The following is a 14,738-nucleotide window of genomic DNA, read 5'->3' on the forward strand; positions in this document are numbered from 1 at the left end:
CTCTCCAAGAAAACTAATTTACGAGAAGAAGCCTTCAAGATCTACCCCTTCCAAGCAAGAGAAACAAAAGGAAGTGCAAGAAGAAGAAGCTCTCTCCTTCCTTTGCACCTAGGGTACCTTTTTCCTTAAGAAAAACCACAAGCGAAAGGAGGTAAGTTTTCCCTCACCTGTGGTACAATAGCTTATGTATTTTCTATGAGATTAAGTTGCCTAAAAACCTAGGATGCCTTCATAGAACTTTCGGCCAAGAAAAAAAAAAGAGAAGAGAAGGACCTAGGAAATGTAAAGATCCAAGTTGGACATGCTAAATATGTTTATTGTAACATGTACCTTATGGTAGGGAATTTATCTAATGTTTATATGTTAAAATGTTTGGGTAGAACTTAGAATCATATCCCTAGACTCTCGGCCAAGCATGAATAAAGGAAATAGGTAAGTTAAGACTCAAACCAAGCATGCTCCTTTTTTTTTGTGATATGTACCTCACGATGAGAAAGTTGTTAACTGTAGGACCGTTGGGCCGGCTAGAAGGGTTGGTAAATAACCTATTAATTAAAAACAGACAACCCTTCCTCGAATGATTAAGCTAACACTTGTAAAATGAATTAAGCAGATAAATAAAAGCATAAAAGAAAAGACAAGGCACCAGATGTTTACTTGGTTACAACCGATGTGGTTGTTAATCCAAGGAAGATTAAGCTCAAAAACTCCTTCAGGTGGAGAAGCCTCTTACAACATTTAGGCACAGAAAACAGAAGCTTAACAACAACTAAAGCATACAAGTGTATGGAAATAGAATGATCGTGATTGTTTTAAAAAGCTTATGGACCATGGCTATATTTATAGCCTTGGTCGGGGCGCCTGGAAGGGTTTCGGGCGCCCTGGGGGGGGATAAAATTTATGCCCCAACGGTTGGATCGACTCAAAGCTCGATCCTGTGAAAAAGTCACTTCCGGGCGCCCGGAAGGGTTCCGAGCGCCCCGGACAGCTCCGGGCGCCCCGGACAGTTCCGGGCGCCCCGGAGCCAAAAGTCAACCTAATTGACTTTTGGTCCGTGCTCTCTTCTCTGGTTCAGCTCGCCTCTAGTCCGGGTCTTTCTGCTTCGGCTCCGCTTGCTTGGGTGATCTCTGACATCCGGAATAGGGCTTACCCGAACCCATCTTCCAGTCTTCTCGAGCGTGCTTCCCTCCGGCTTCTCGTCCCTCGGAATTGCCGCGTGTCCCTTCTCATCCACCAGCGCACTCATCCGCAGACTTCGTCCCTCGGTCGAACCCCGTGCTGACCTTCGCGCTAGCTGCGTCTCTTGCTCCCCGAGCAATCTTCCGCTCCAGTTTTCGTACCTCGGAACCACCGCGCGCACTTCCTTCTCGTCTGCCGGTGTACTCTTCCGCAGCACCTTGTCCCTCGGACGCACAGCGTGCCGTCCTTCTCGCTAGCTGCGTCTTCCGCTCGAGTGCCTGTGTTCCTAAGCTCCTGCACACTTAGACACAAGGTTAAACAAACACAGGACCTAACTTAACTTGTTGATCACACCAAAACAACCTTGGGGTTCCAATAATCTTCCCCTTTTTGGTGTGATCAACCCAAGTTAAGCTAGGGAAAAAATAGACATAAAATATAAACTAACTTATATTGCAATTAAGTGCAATAAGATAGAAAAAATTAAATTCCAATAGAAAATTTTAATTTTCAATTTTCTCTACCTCTCCCTAGACTTATACTTCTTCTTCTCCCCCTTTGATCACAATAAAATGGGGTTTAAAATTCTAAGGGTTTAAAAACTTAGAAAATTTTGAAAAGTTATCTGTTAAAATATTTCTAAGTCAACAATAGCTTTTTTTGAAAAGTTTCTAAGTTAAAAAAAAACTTTCTAAGCCCAAAAGACTTTTATGCAAGAAAATTTAAAACTTTTTTTTAAAAAAAAATTTCTATGCATTTATTTATTTATTTAGTTCTTAATTCTATTTATCAGAAAGTTTTAAATTTCTATTTTAACTTATCATAATTTCTTAAATCAATCTTTTTTAGATTTATTACCACAAAGATTATACATGCAGAAATTTGTATCATGTTAATTTCTATTATTTTTTGAATTTCAATTTCACAGAAATATTCAGATGACATAGATTTTAACTTGATAAAATTTTTCGACAATATAAAAAATTCTTTCGGCAATGTGCAAAATTCGTTTGAAGGAATATTTTGTAATTTGCAAGAATTTTTTAACAATAAGAGTTTGCAGGAATCTATTAATAATAGATTTCTTAATCTGAAAATTTTGTTTGATGAATCAATTTCTAATTCACAAAACTTTTTCAGTAAAGTAATTTGTAATTCAAAATTTTTAGATCCGGAAAAAGTTTTTGATAATATTTCTAAGTTGCATAATTCTTTCGTAAAAATATTTTGTAATTTGCAACAATTATTCGACCGAAGATTTTCTAATCCGAAAAGTTCTTTCGATAATTCAAATTTTGATTCGCAAAAATCTTGAGGTAATTTGATTAATTGAATCAGTTGTTCAGAGGGTAGAGGCCATACCTTACTTACCTCGTCGGTCGTTGGTTCTCCCCGTGTTGAATTAATTTCTTCCAAAGATTCTCCCTTTTTATCGATCTCGGGATGTACTTCGGCTGTTGGGGCTGTCTTGGTAATTTCTTCCATCTCGGATTCTTCTGATGACGGCTCGATGTCTATTGAGGAGACGACTTCAACCGGTTCTTCGTAGAGCATTAAGAACTTTTCCCAAGGTTCTTTCGCGCTTTTGTACTCTCCGACTCTGTCGAAATCTTTATTTGGTATTGCGCTTAGAATGTGAAACTCTGCCCGAGCATTCGCCATGGACTCTTCACGTTGCTTCTCATTCCAGAGGCGTATGCTGATTTTCTCTCCGTTCGTGTCTTTCGGTGCTTCATAACCTGTTTTCATTATTAGAGAAATACCAATATCAGAGTTAAGAAATACCTTCATTTGTTGCTTCCATGAAGAAAGCTCCCCCTCGAATGCTGGTGGGTAGTCGCTAGCTCTGGCCATTGTTGCTTTAGACGGCGGTTAGTCCTTCTGAGGCATCTCGGCTTTGATACCACTTGTAGGACCGTTGGGCCGACTAGAAGGGTTGGTAAATAACCTGTTAATTAAAAACAGACAACCCTTCCTTGAACGATTAAGCTAACACTTGTAAAATGAATTAAGCAGATAAATAAAAGCATAAAAGAAAAGACAAGGCACTAGATGTTTACTTGGTTACAACCGATATGGTTGTTAATCCAAGGAAGATTAAGCTCAAAAACTCCTTCAGGCGGAGAAGCGTCTTATAGCGTTTAGGCACAGAAAACAGAAGTTTAACAACAACTAAAGCATACAAGTGTTTGGAAATAGAATGATCGTGATTGTTTTAAAAAGCTTCTGGACCAAGGCTATATTTATAGCCTTGGTCGGGGCGCCTGGAAGGGTTCCGGGCGCCCTGGGGGGGATAAAATTTATCCCCCAACGGTTGGATCGAGTCAAAGCTCGATCCTGTGAAAAAGTCACTTCCGGGCGCCCCAGACAGTTCCGGGCGCCCCGGAGCGAAAAGTCAACCCAATTGACTTTTGGTCCGTGCTCTCTTCTCTGGTTCAGCTCACCTTTGGTCTGGGTCTTTCTGCTCCGGCTCCGCTTGCTTGGGTGATCTCTGACATCCGGAATAGGGCTCACCCGAACCCATCTTCCGGTCTTCTCGAGCGTGCTTCCTTCCGGCTTCTCGTCCCTCGGAATTGCCGCGTGTCCCTTCTCGTCCACCAGCGTACTCATCCGCAGACTTCGTCCCTCGGTCGCACCCCGTGCCGACCTTCGCGCTAGCTGCGTCTCGTGCTCCCCGAGCAATCTTCCGCTCCGGCTTTCGTACCTCAGAACCACCGCGCGCACTTCCTTCTCGTCTGCCGGTGTACTCTTCCGCAGCACCTCGTCCCTCGGATGCACAGCGTGTCATCCTTCTTGCTAGCTGCGTCTTCCGCTCGAGTACCTGTGTTCCTAAGCTCCTGCACACTTAGACACAAGGTTAAACAAACACAGGACCTAACTTAACTTGTTGATCACACCAAAACAACCTTGGGGTTCCAACATTAACATAATATGCTCATGCTTGTATGTTGATTAGAATTTTATTCCAAGCTCATGAACATTCGGCCATGGTAGGTTTTAGGGTCTAGAAGAACTTTAAACCTAAACTAAGCATGCCATGATGTACCTTAAGACAAGATATGTAGTTAACATGATATGCTCATGCTTGTATGTTGATTAGAATTTTATTTCAAGCTCATGAACATTCGGCCATGGTAGGTTTTAGGGCCTAGGGGAACTTTAAACCTAAACTAAGCATGCCATGATGTTCCTTAAGACAAAAATATGAAGTTAACATGACATGCTCATGCTTGTAGGGTTGATTAGAACTTTTCATGCTTTTTGAACTTTCAGCCACAACTAGTTTAAAGGCCTAGGAAACTAAGAACCCAACCTAACTATGCTTATGATGTTCCTTGCAATAAATGCTATGAAATTGGTTTAGGGTTTTTTTTTTCATGCTTTTATGCCACATGAAACCTAGTCCCATGATTAACAAGTTTCGGCCATGGTAGGTTTATAAGCTTAGGAAACCTTGAACCTAAACTAAACATGCTTATGTTGTTTCTCATGATGTATCATATGATGTTAGTTTATAGTTCACATGCTTGTATATGGAATTTTTCTAGCAAATGGGATACTTGATGATATTCAGCCATGATGGATTTATAGACTTAGAAAACCTAGAACCTAAACTAAACATGCTTATGTTGTTTCTCATGATGTAGGATAGGATGTTAGTTTAGAGTTAACATGCTTGTATATTGATTTTCTAGCAAATGAGATACTTGATGATATTCGGCCATGATGAATTTACAAGCTTAGAAAACCTAGAACCTGAACTAAACATGCTTATGATGTTCCTCATGATTTATAATATGATATTGGTTTAGGGTTCACATGCTTGTATGTTGCTTTTTACCCAATGTAATGCTTGATAAGATTCGGCCATGACAAGATTTCTAAGCTTAGGAAACCTAGAACCTAACCTAAGCATGCTCATGATGTTCCTTGTGATACATGATACGATATTGGTTTAGGGTTCACATGCTTGTATGTTGATTTTTAACCTAAGTCACAACTATAGGTTTCGGCCACTATATGATATTAGGGTTAGAGACCTAAACATGATTCCCTTGTGTCTCACATGCAATGTTCATGATATGATAAGAGCTTGCTATGCTTCTATGTTTAATTATGCATGCTCATGATCTATGCATGTTGATAACCCTTATGATGTGCTGTGTGCCCAAATTATGCATGTTATTTATGATGAGCTGTGTGCCAAATTATGTATGCTTTTATGGTGAGCTGTGTGCCCAAACTATGCATGTATTTATGATGTGCTGTGTGCCCAAATTATGCATGTTATTATGATGAGCTGTGTGTGTAACGACCCACCTTCTGGGTACTGGCTGTAAGGCCGGTCGCTACAATTATGCTAAACTATACTGTGCGGAAAGCTGGGCTAATTAAAATTTTGCTAATCTAAGTGCTGGGAAAGCTGAAACTGAATGTTCTACATGTACCTAATAATTGTACACATGCTAGAGAAGGTATTTACCACTAATACCGGACTTCTGATCGGTCCACGGACCGGTCCACTGACACTGGCATGGGAAAGAACCTTTGGATCGGTCGACTGACCGATCCGTGATTCACTAGAGTTTTTGTACGCACCTGGATCGGTCTGTCGACCGATCTAGGACCTCACTGATCTGTCGGACTGACCGATCCAGTGGCTCACTGATCGGTCAGCTGACCGATCAGTGGTGTGCTGTTCGCGATCCAACTATCGGGATGCTTTCTGTTCGCGGCTGGATCGATCTGCCGAACGATCCAGCTGCGAACAGAGAGTTAGGACTGCCGAAACCAGCTCCCTGATCGGTCTACCGACCGATCCGAGACCCCCTGATCGATCTGCTGACCGATCAGGGGTTTCTGATTTCGTATCAGAAACTCTGATATCAGCACTGATGCGTGCCAAAATCATTATACAACACTATAAAAGCTAAATGAACATTCTACTAGGTAATGGCTAACATACTAAACATGCTGTGAGATATGATTCATTACTTCATGACAAGTAACCACGCTAAGTGCAGAAAAACAACTAACAATGTTCTAATAGTTAACTCTCTAAAGTTGTAAGACAGTAAACTTGCTAAATATTCCAAAACATAAGATAAACTTGCTAGATCCCTCGGATCTTTATTCCAGGTTCCTTCCACACACATCTTGATCTGCATTGCCCTCCAGCCTCCACTAGTCCACTTTTCTTTTACCTGCATCTGCAGTATAAGAAAAGTAGCATCTGTAAGCTAAACAGCTTAGTAAGAAACCATCTACCTCACAAAAACATGCATACGATGCAGATATGATTTTTAAAACATGCTATTGGAAATATACTGACTAGGCTAAACATGGCATGGCATGTGATCATACAATCATAGCAATCAAGAACTAAACATAAGCTATCATAATGTATCAACAAGGAAGAGCTAAACTGAAGCTGAAGCTGAAACTAAGCTGATGCTAAGTTCACCTAACTGACTTATGAGAGTTTAAAGAGAACTATATATATAATAGGTGAAAATACTAAACATGCTGTTGATGGGCCCTGGCAACTGTACTTGCTGTGCGCGCATCCCTATCTAAACCCGGGATTGCAAGTTCCGAATCTAGTAGGGTTTACTAGGTTAGCTAAACCTAGGAACGACTATGGGAGTCCAGCCCAGTGGATATCTAATCCAGTACAGTGCCGCTGCTGAAAGTAAAATACTGAAATGCTAATTAGCGGAATCTAGGTTATCTGAACCTAGAACTAGGTTGTCTGAACCTAGAGGCGATTGTGGGAGCCCACCCATTGGACTGTAGTCCTACATAAGTTGACACAAAACTACTTTGCTGCTTTAAATGCTTCTAGTGCATTTAATAAGTTAATTAAACTGTCTATTACTGAGCTAGACCTTTAATCGAACACCTAGGATGCTCTAACTCTTCTCCCTATTAGGGAGACCACCTCTAGGCACCCGACAACGTCTAACCTCCTATCTGAAGAGGGAAAACATGCCCGGCCCATCTAGAGGTGCTCAACTAAATCCCTAATCTGCGAAGAGAGTTAAATACACCCTAGATATCGATAAAAATCTGCATACATCCTAACTAAAGCATAAAACTCAAACGGAAGCTATTATACTGCAGGTGAGGGGTTTCTTACATCCTGCGCGTAGTTTCTTACAAATCTGATCGCTAGGTTTCCGGTGGAGATGCTCTTCTCGACGATCCGCTCGCGTCCACGTGTTCTTCTCGCGAAGGGGAACGTCCTCGTATCGAAGATCTCGCCGGAAGAAGTTCCCTTGGCCCTTGGGGCTTGGTGTGCCGTGCGTGAGTAAGAGGAGAAGAAGGGAGAGGCGGCGGTGGTGTTGGGTCTCGGTGGAAAAGATTGTGCCGAAACAAATAAAACCTAAACCAACCCAACTTATGTTTCCCTATTTATATTAAGTGGGTATTTTGGCCCAACTTAAATATAAATATAAATGTTTCCCTTCTCTTCCAGCACGACCCTGCTGGGTTCACCGGTTACTAGAATTATCCGTAAACCATAGGTCTCGGGTTCGATTCCCGCTTAAGCCTTTTTATTCTTCTAATTAGTTTTGCTACTTCCGCTACTCGGAAAATTCCGGAAAAATATCTAAAAATTCCAGAAAAATCACAGAATAATTCTAATGCAAGTTTGAGAATTTTCGGGCATTACAGTGTGCCTAAATCTTGTATGATATGATACGTTAAGAAATATGATATGCATGAGATAATAAGAACCATGATATGTATGTCATGCTACTTTACTTTATATGGCTTGTACCAAGGGTGGGCTCCATAAGCACCCCGGGGTCGATGGACTAAGAAACGGGCCTCGTTAGGGATGGGCTCCTAAGTGCCCCTAGGTCGATGGACTAAGAAACGGGCCTAGTATGTATGCCTTGTAGGGTTCGAGACTTGCTACCTTGGACCTACATAGGACGCGCACATTTATGTATGTGGTACAAGCCGGGGCCCTAATCATGTTGAGATTATGTTTAAGTATGTATGTAATAAGTTTTCAAAAGACATGTTGCATATATTTTTCATGATACATGTTTTTGAAAGTCATCTCGCATAATACTTATGACTATGTTATGATATGCCAGGATGCACTATTGATTATGTTATGATATGTCATGATACTACGATTATGTTATGTTATGCTAGGATGCACTTTATGATTATGTTATGATATGCCATGATACTTACGATTATGTTATGTTATGTTAGGATGCACTTTATGATTATGTTATGATATGCAATGATACTACGATTATGTTATGTTATGCTAGGATGCACTTTATGATTATGTTATGATATGCCATGATACTTACAATTATGTTATGTTATGTTAGGATGCACTTTATGATTATGTTATGATATGCCATGATACTACGATTATGTTATGTTATGCTAGGATGCACTTTATGATATGCCATGATACCTTACGATTATGTTACGATATGATGTTTCTATACATGATATGATGAGTTGTTTTTATGCTTTATGCCTTATGAATATGCTATGCTTTACGGTTTTTGTGAGTAGGAAGGATCTTACTGAGCCTTGTGTGCTCATAGCTTATTTTCCTTGTACCACAGATAAAGGCAAGGAATGGATGTACTAAGGGAGCAGCAGGAGGGGCAAGAAGGATGTGTGTAGTAGTGGCTCGGCTAAAAGAGAAAGACCTGCTTTTATCCAATAAGAATTATGCCTATGTCATTCTTTCATGACTCCATGACATTTCATCATGCTTATTAGTATTATGGCTTAAATTTATGTTAAGCATGCTATGTGACTTTATATGATAGGTAGTTAGTGATGATGATTTGAAAAGTAAAAGAAAAGTTTTAAAAAGAAAAAAAATATATACTATAAACAAGACTTCCGCTGTTTTAAGTAGAAAAGATTATTAACAAGTAAGTAAGTAAGATAAGATAAGAAGAAAAGAAAAGTAACCCCCATCAGCTTGAGCAGGAAGGGGCGGGGCGTTACACAAATATCTATTTCAAGGATCGGCTTCCAGGTTAAACGTGGTGAGGCACTAGGCCTTCTTTGGTATGTCAACATCCACCACTGCCTAGACAAAGCCTTTCAAAGAAATCAGATATTTAAACTTCTCACAGTAAACAAGGTTTAACAATAGAGACCTCAATAGAAATACATTATCGAAACATGAAATCGAAACGAAAATTGATAAGAAAAATGATAATTAAAATCGATAACCTCTTGTGTTTGGTTTTACAAGATCTATACAAACGGATGCACTAGTTATGATGCAGAAACTTATAACTATTTATACCTCTTGTAACTTATAGACTTCTTGATCTTCTATTGTATTCCTCCTTCTTATCTTGGACGTCGTGTGGGAGACGATCTACCAAGACGAGAATCCACCCAAGCCTTCTTCCTTTCAAGTTTCGGCCATCAACTTTCTTCAAGAGATGATGAAGTTCGGCCACCAACTTTCCTCCAAGGGATGCTAGACAAGAGAACCTCCTTCTCTTCTTCTTCTCTTTCAAGCAACCAACCATCAATGGATCTCCACACCAATATGCCGCCGGCCACCAAGAGGGAAAACAAAGGAGAAGAGAGAAAGAGTAAGGGTCGGCCACCACCAAGGAAGAGAGGAGAGGAATAGAAGATATATTGATGTAAGGTGAGGCACCTCTATCCTTTCTTTTATATTCCTTGGTCTTGGCAAATAAGGAAAGTTTTAAACATAATTAAAACTTCCTTATATTCCTTGCCAATGACTAAAAAGGAAAATTTTAAAACAAAAAAATTAAAACTTCTTTTTCTTCTTGTCATGGATGACCACATGCTTGTTTTCCAAGCAAGGAAAGATTTTAAACAAAAATTAAAATCTCTCTTTTAAAAATCCATTTTGTGGATAGTTCTAAAAGGAATATTTTATAAATTAAAATCTCTCTCTTTTAAATCCTTTTATGGATATCTATAAAAGATTAGATTTAAAATAAAACATGGTTTCAAGAAAGGAAAGTTTTATCAAAAAATTAAAATCTTTCTTTCATATTATAGATAGCTACAAATAAGAAAAGATTTTAAATCTCTCTTTTATTCCTTTGTAGAAAGCTATAAAAGGAAATATTTTAAAATTTAAAACTCTCTTTTAAAACCAACATAAAAGGAAAGTTTTCAACAAAATAAAAACTTCCTTTTATTTCCTTTTATCACCGATCTAAAAAGGAAAGTTTTATATTAAAATCATCCTTTTAAATCCTTTTAATGAATCTCTATAAAAGGAAAGATTTTAAAAATTAAAATTTCTTTTTAATTCAATGTGGTTGGCCACCCTTGCTTGGGTTCCAAGCTAGGGCCGGGCATAACTTGAACCCATCTAACCTTGGTTTGGCTGGCCCTAGCTTGGGCTCCAAGCTTGGCTTGGCCAGCCACCTTAAGGTGGGTAAGAAGTTGGGTTTGGGTGGATATGAGAATTTATAAATAAGAGGCTACAATAGGGATCGAGAGGAGGAATTGGTTTTGGTCTCCCGATGAGCTTGAGCTTCCCATGATCACCCCGAACACCCAACTCAAGTTCATCAATAATATCTCCTTCCACTAAAGAGTTATTATTGCACTACCGCACCAATCCCATATTACTATATGGGCTCCTTCTTATCATGAGTGCGTTAGTCTCCCTGTGTTTAAGATATTGAATGTCCACTAATTAAATGAGTTACTGACAACTCACTTAATTAATATCTAGCTCCGGGAATAGTACCACTCAACCTTATCGTCATGTCGGACTAAGTCCACCTGCAGGGTTTACATGACAATCTTTATAAGCTCCTCAAGGGGGCATCATCAACCTAGATTACTAGGACACAGTTTCATTCTATAATCAACAATGCACCATATAAATAATATCATTTCCCAACTTATCGGGCCTATTGATTTAACGAGCTAAACCGCACCCTTTGATAAATCAAAGAAATAAATACTAAGTATATGTGCTTGTTATTATATCATGATTAAGAGTACACACTTCCATAATAACATAGGTATTGTTCTTTTATATAGGTAGTATAAAAAGATACTACCTCAATTGGTCCTACTCAATACACTCATAGTGTACTAGTGTAATTTATTAGTCAAGATAAACTAATACCTAATTACACTACAACCACTCCAATGGTTTGTCCCATTCCATCTTGGTTGTGAGCAACTATTTATAATTTATAAGGATCTGATAACATGATCTTCTGTATGCCTCCTCACACCATGTTATCTACGATATAAATTAAATGAATAACTACACTTAGCATAAATGTAGGCATTTGACCAATGTGATTCTTATATGTTTATACAAAACGCTAGACTTTTAGTATACACTCTAACAAGAAGATCAAGAGGTCTTTAGTTACGAAGAAAGGTACAACTAGTTCTTTAATTCCGCTACGTAATTGGTTTTGTTTTCTTTGTGTCAATTTTGGATATCGATTTTGAATACCAACACAAGAGGCCAGCGATCTTGTACTTCAATCAAGATGTGCTTTGATCATTCAAGAACTTGCTTGATTGATCAAACACATGTCTGATCAAACTTGCGGGTTGCTAGGAATAGTTCTGTACAATTTTTTATATGGGAAATTTAAACAGAACGGAATTCCAGCGCCCTTCATCCACTTCTCCTACAAAGTCAAACAATCCCTTTTCCACAAAGACTAGCCATGACTAAGATCGATAAAGAATTCAATGGATTTCTTGAAAAGGTTAAAGAGATTTGTTTTGAAGTCCCTATGATTGACGCTCTTCAATAAATGCCTAAGTTTGCCAAATTCTTAAAGGACATCATGTCCAATAGAAGAAAGAAAGGAGAGTTTGAGACCATAGTATTGATAGAAGAATACAACGCTCTATTCGTAGCAACCACTCCCCCAAAGCTTCAAGACCCTGGAAGTTTTTCTATTCCTTTCACAATATAATCTAAATTTATAGAAAAAGCTTTTTGTGATTTGGGGGCAAGTGTTAGCCTCATTCCATATTCAATTTGTAATAAGCTAGGTCTCAACAACTTTAAACTTACTACTATAGCACTACAGTTGGCTGATCATTTTTGTAGGTAGCCTATGGGTATCGTTGAAGGTGTTCCAGTAGAGGTGGGAGGCTGCATCATACCCACTGACTTTGTAGTATTAGATATGGAGGAGGACCCAAAGATCCCAATTATCTTGGGGAAACCTTTCCTTACGATAGTCGGAGCTATAATTGATGTGAAAAATCATAAGCTATCCCTAGTTATTGGTAAGAAAAGGTTAGAATGTGATTTATCTAATTCTTCTAACAATGTCTCTTCTTTTGTAATAAGCAATTACAATAGGGCAGATGCCTACAAAATTGAGTAATGGAACTTCCATCCTCACGGGAGGTCGTCAAATGAAACACATTATTTGGCAAGGATTGGGAGAAGGCCCCCAATAAGCAACGAGAAGTACATCTGCCTTACAAGAGCAAGAATGAAGGAAGAGATAGCAGCATCAACCTAAGGAGGAAATCCGTGCCTCCATGGGTATTATGTGTTAACAGAGACGGGGTCAAGATAAAGACCTAAAACAAGCGCTTCTTGGGAGGCAACCCAAGGGTTCTTTTAGTTAGTTTAGTTTTCATTTTTATTTTCTCCTAGTTAGTGCATCTAAGTGTTTCTTAATTTTTTTTTGCAGGTTGTGAGTCACCTCCACGAGCTGGCCATGATCATCCCATGGGCGTGGAGGCATTGGCGAAGTAAAAGAGGGGAAAATTCAGCCTTTGTACATTATATAGAGCCAGCCGTGTGAAACAACCAGAGTAGAAGAAAAAGGTGGTCGTGTGACATCACACGACCATGTGAACCCAGCGTGTGACATCACACGGCCGTGTGAACCCAGTCGAGAGGAAAATGAACAAGGTCGTGTGACCTCACATGGCTGTGTGAGGCTAGCAGAGAAGGAGTCGGCATGGCCCGTATCAATTGACACAACCATGTGGATCTGACCAAGAAGAGGAAGACATAGTTCGTGTCAACCGACATGGCCATGTGAAGGTTGCATCAACCAGGCCATGTCTATAAGACACAGCCGTGTTCATCACCCCCCCCTGCAAAGAGCAACTTCTTCACTCATTCTCCTCCTAAAACCATTTCCTTCTCAAACTTCCTTCATCAACCTCTCAAATCTAGATCTTAGACTCATTCTTCTTCAAGATCTAGATCTAGATTTAAAACCCAATTCCAAATCCAAGAAATTCTCATATTTTTCTCCTCTTTTTGTCTCAAGATATACTTCCTCTCACAAGTTATTTCTCCCTTTTTATTCAATCAATCACCTTCCCTCACTTATTTTACCATCATGTCTAATCTCTTGAAAAGAATCCAAAAGGAAGTGGTGGATCTAGTAGAGGAAAGGAATTGACAAGGGAAAAAGGCAAGGAAAAAAGCTACGGCTAAGGGCAAAGGCAAGAGGATGGCACACGATGAAGGTAATGACAACGAATATCATATTATTTTTAGAAATGATAAGCATAAAACTAGATATGATATTCTTGTTGCTAGAAAGATTGTGTGCATTAGATACATGGATCCAACTACTATGGATGTTCTAGGAATTAGAGATGATGTAGATTGGATGATTAGCACCTTTGATTGGGATGATATGATGTACACACATCCACCTATATATCCTTGTATTATCCTTGAATTTTTAAGTTTAATTGATGTCCAAAACTCTAATGAAGATGATTATGTTGGAAACATTAGTTTTAGACTAATGAATTAAGAATTTCAGTGGACGTTTAGTGAATTTAACAATTATTTTGGCTTGCCTACCGGTGGCTCTCATAGATTTGATTCAAGTTTTAATTGGCACAGGTTTTATACATCTATTACCGAATTAAATAACCCTTATGAGCCCTCTAGAGCTAAAGCTGTCCACATGCAAAATCCTATTTTTAGATACCTACATTGTGTTATGAGTAAAACTATTTTTGGTAGAGAGGATAGTGATGGAGTCATTAGAAAAGTGGAACTTTATTCTTTTTGGGCTACGCTAAATAAAGTTGACTTTGATTCCATTTTTCATTTTTTGTAAAACCTTGTGAGAGCTAGAAAAGTAGCCTCAGGGTTGATTATTTTTGGTGGGTTAATCACCCAAATAGCTATAAATTTGGGTTGTGATCTTGATGAGTTGGAAATCATTCATGGAAATAATATGATCAATATTGATGCTTGTCTTTCCATGAAGATGATTTGTCGGAATGAGAAAGGGTTTGCCTTTCCTAGAAAAGACGGTTTTCCGTTACCTCTACCTTGTCTTGAACATACCTCTATTCGCAACCCCACTAATTGGGTGATTACTAACATTGCTCCTGAGTCTGTCCCACCACTGGTAGAAGACATTGAGCCCCACCTTGAGCCCTCGTCATTTGGATACCTGTAGCCGTCTAGACATCTAGAACCTGCTAGGTACTCTTTTGCCTATGGTACGGGTCATTCCAGATTTAACTTTTCTGACTTCCATGTCTCTTTGGATTCTCTTCATGAGAAGCATAGTGCCCAACAA

The sequence above is a fragment of the Zingiber officinale genome, chromosome 6B (assembly GCF_018446385.1).
Source record: "Zingiber officinale cultivar Zhangliang chromosome 6B, Zo_v1.1, whole genome shotgun sequence".
In the NCBI taxonomy this organism is placed as follows: domain Eukaryota; kingdom Viridiplantae; phylum Streptophyta; class Magnoliopsida; order Zingiberales; family Zingiberaceae; genus Zingiber; species Zingiber officinale.